General features: G+C 44.3%; 1 pseudogene across 1 annotated transcript; it reads left to right on the top strand.

The window, feature by feature from the left end:
- Positions 1–2,506: 2,506 nt before the first annotated feature.
- On the top strand, positions 2,507–3,686 carry LOC126961622 (hsc70-interacting protein-like; annotated as a pseudogene). The gene has a single exon (XR_007728363.1). The product of XR_007728363.1 is annotated as a hsc70-interacting protein-like (transcript).
- The last annotated feature ends 281 nt before the right edge of the window (positions 3,687–3,967 follow it).

The following is a 3,967-nucleotide window of genomic DNA, read 5'->3' as shown; positions in this document are numbered from 1 at the left end:
GCATCTTTATTTTTATTCTTATTTTTAAGACCTAGTGTCTCTGTTGCCCAGGCTGGAGCACAGTGGCACGATCTTCGCTCACGGCAACCTCTGCCTCCTGGATTCAAGCGATTCTCCTGCCTCAGCCTCCTGAGTAGCTGGGACTACAAGTGCGCATCACCACACCTGGCTAATTTTTGTTGTTGTTGTTTTTTGAAACCTAGTCTTGCTCTGTTGCCCAGGCTGGAGTTCATTGGCACTATCTTGGCTCACTGCAACCTCCACCTCCTGGATTCAGGCGATTTTCCTGCCTCAGCCTGAGTAGCTGGGATTACAGGCACCATGCCCGAGTAATTTTTTGTATTTTTAGTAGAGATGGGGTTTCACCATGTTGGTCAGGCCGGCTGGTCTTGAACTCCTGACGTCGTGATCTGCCTGCCTCGGCGTCCCAAAGTGCTGGGATTACAGGCATGAGCCATCACGCCAGCCTTGAGTGAGCATCTTAATAGTTAAATCTGACCATATCATTGTCCGGTTCAGAAATCCCTTACTCACGCAGAACAAAATCCAAAGTCTCTCTATGCTATCTGGACCCAGCTACGATACTTATGACATCTGGACCCTCTTCCCACTCTGATCTCACTCTTACTCTTTCCTCTTATGCCCCACAGGCCTCCTAGCTGTTCCAACATCCCTAGAGACTGTGTTTTTGGCTCCCTGCACTCTTCCTCCAGTTAATTCCAAGGGTGGCTGCCTGCTTAAATGCCCTCCTCAGTCACCTCGACCCCCCCCCATCTAAAAGGGCAGCTTGTGTCCACTTTCACCCCTGGGTCTTAACCTTCTTTCCATCACTAACCAGTGACGTTATATTATATATTTCTCTGTTACGTGTTTTCTGTCAGTCTCTTCCATGAGTAAACTCCAGATGGAAGGAACTTTTTTGCTGTGTATCCATGATACCTAGAATTTCATCGGGCAGGTCAAAGGGGATGGATGAACACGGAAGTAAGTGAATGGTCCCTGAGCCTTCTGCCAGCTGCTCTCTTGGTTGCAGCATGTGGCACACAGGTGGACTTAGGTAGATGCCTTAAAACTGATGACAGCCACATGGGAAGGATGGAAGAGGCATAACTGATTAATTTTGTTCAATTCAACGTAGCAAACATTTACCAAGTCCCTATTATGAATAAGATCTTATGTTGGAGTTGATAATTTGCACATCTGCTTCTCTAAAAAAGGCTTATAATAGGTGGTTTCCATACAGACGAAACTAAAGCAGAAAGACTTCCTCAGCCAGCTAAGACCCCTTCTTTTGATTTCTGCTGAAATAAAATGTAAGTTGACAAGCCTTTTTGAAACCTCTACTATGAGCAAGGCACTGTGCTGCTTATTATCTTGACTAAAACATTTCACAAGGATGTCACTCTTTCAGCTTTAAATAATGGCAATCTAATACTCAGGATAAAGAATGTGTGCAGTACTACAGCATCAGATTATAGACTTTTGCAGAGCTACATTAACCTGAGTGCTTCTAAGGGTACAAATGTCAAAGTTATTAGAATTCTGTTAATTCTGATAATGTACCCACAGTGTTCATTGATGTGAACTTTTGATGGAGATGAGAATAAAAGTGCCATTACAAATTAGTCAGAAACATATATTTTTCTCATTATTATTATTATTATTATTATTTTGAGATGGAGTCTTTCTCTGTCGCCCAGGTGGGAGTGCAATGACATGATCTGGGCTCACTGCAACCTCTGCCTCCTGGTTTCAAGTGATTCTCCCGCCTCAGGCTCCTGAGTGGCTAAGATTACAGGTGTGTGCCGCCACACCCAGCTAATTTTTGTATATCTAGTAGAGACAGGGTTTCGCCATGTTGGCCAGGCTGGTCTCGAACTCCTGACCTCAGTGATCAACCTGCCTCAGCCTCCCAAAGTGCTGGGATTACAGGTGTGAGTCACCATGCCCAGCCTTTTTCTCATTATTAGCTGAACATTTAGGACTCATTTTTGTGCAAATATTCATACAATTTATTTCTGGTATATTTACCTATACAATTTCATAGGAGTGAATTTTAAATGCACACATATATTAGGGCCTCATTACCCCAAAGTCCTGGAATAAAAATAGTGGAAGATACAGAACAGTATCTGGCACAGTTAACATTAGTTAACTGTGAGGACTTACTGTGTCCCTGACACTCTTCTGGAGGCTCGAAGGGATTAATTAAATTAGATGGATTAATTCATTTGATAGTTACACACGCCCATGAGTACCATGGTGGGTACTCTTACTATTCCCATTTAACATACTAAGAAACAGGCACAAAGAGGTTAAGCATCTTGTCCCAAGGTTAGTAGTGGTGCCAGAATTCTGCACAAGAGTCTGTGCTTTTAATCACTGCGTTATGAATGAACATGCTCCAAGGAAGCATGCATTCCACCTGGGCAGACAAAAAAGAAACACTCTAGGCCCCCTTCTGCGTGGTCACGCGGAGCCAGCGCCTGGGCCTGGAACAGGGCCGTAGTCCCCCAGCTGCGCCCACCACCTCTCTACCATGGACTCCCGCAAAGTGAACGAGCTTGGGGCCTTTGTGAAAATGTGTTAGCAGGATCTGAGCGTTCTGCACACCGAGGAAATGCGCTTCCTGAGAGAGTGAGTGGAGAGCATGGGGGGTAAAGTACCACCTGCTACTCAGAAAGCTAAATCAGAAGAAAATACCAAGGAAGAAAAACCTGATAGTAAGAAGGTGGAGGAAGACTTAAAGGCAGACGAACCATCAAGTGAGGAAAGTGATCTAGAAATTGATAAAGAAGGTGTGATTGAAACAGACACGGATTCTCCTCAAGAAATGGGAGATGAAAATGCAGAGATAACGGAGGAGATGATGGATCAGGCAAATGATAAAAAAGTGGCTGCTATTGAAGCCCTAAATGATGGTGAGCTCCAGAAAGCCATTGACTTATTCACAGATGCCATCAAGCTGAATCCTTGCTTGGCTGTTTTGTATGCCAAGAGGGCCAGTGGCTTTGTCAAATTACAGAAGCCAAATGCTGCTATCTGAGACTGTGACAGAGCCATTGAGATAAACCCTGATTCAGCTCAGCCTTACAAGTGGCGAGGGAAAGCACACAGACTTCTAGGCCACTGGGAAGAAGCAGCCCATGATCTTGCCCTTGCCTGTAAATTGGATTATGATGAAGATGCCAGTGCAATGCCGAAAGAAGTTCAACTTAGGGCACAGAAAATTGCAGAACATTGGAAAAAGTATGAGCGAAAACGTGAAGAGCGAGAGATCAAAGAAAGAGTAGAAACAGTTAAGAAGGCTGGAGAAGAGCATGAGAGAGCCCAGAGGGAGGAAGAAGCCAGACGACAGTCAGGAGCTCAGTATGGCTCTTCTCCAGGCGGCTTTCCTGGGGGAATGCCTGGTAATTTTCCCGGAGGAATGCCTGGAATGGGAGGGGCCATGCCTGGAATGGCTGGAATGCCTGGATTCAATGCAATTCTTAGTGATCCAGAGGTTCTTGCAGCCCTGCAGGATCCAGAAGTTATGGTGGCCTTCCAGGATGTGGCTCAGAACCCAGCAAATATGTCAAAATACCAGAGCAACCCAAAGGTTATGAATCTCATCAGTAAATTGTCAGCCAAATTTGGAGGTCAAGCGTAATGCCCTTCTGATAAATAAAGCCCTTGCTGAAGGAAAAGCAACCTAGATCACCTTATGGATGTCGCAATAATACAAACCAGTGTACCTCTGACCTTCTCATCAAGAGAGCTGGGGTGCTTTGAAGATAATCCCTACCCCTCTCCCCCAAATGCAGCTGAAGCATTTTACAGTGGTTTACCATTAGGGTATTCATTCAGACAATGTTTTCCTACTAGGAATTATAAACTTTAAACCCTTTTTAAATATTCAAAATATTTAAAACAAATTTAAGGGTCTGTTAAGTCTTATATTTTTCTTTACTAATCATTTTGGATTTTT

This window comes from Macaca thibetana, chromosome 8, assembly GCF_024542745.1.
Source record: "Macaca thibetana thibetana isolate TM-01 chromosome 8, ASM2454274v1, whole genome shotgun sequence".
NCBI classification, from domain to species: domain Eukaryota; kingdom Metazoa; phylum Chordata; class Mammalia; order Primates; family Cercopithecidae; genus Macaca; species Macaca thibetana.
Note: the sequence above shows the minus strand (reverse complement) of the source record. Positions and strands in the feature narration are given on the sequence as shown.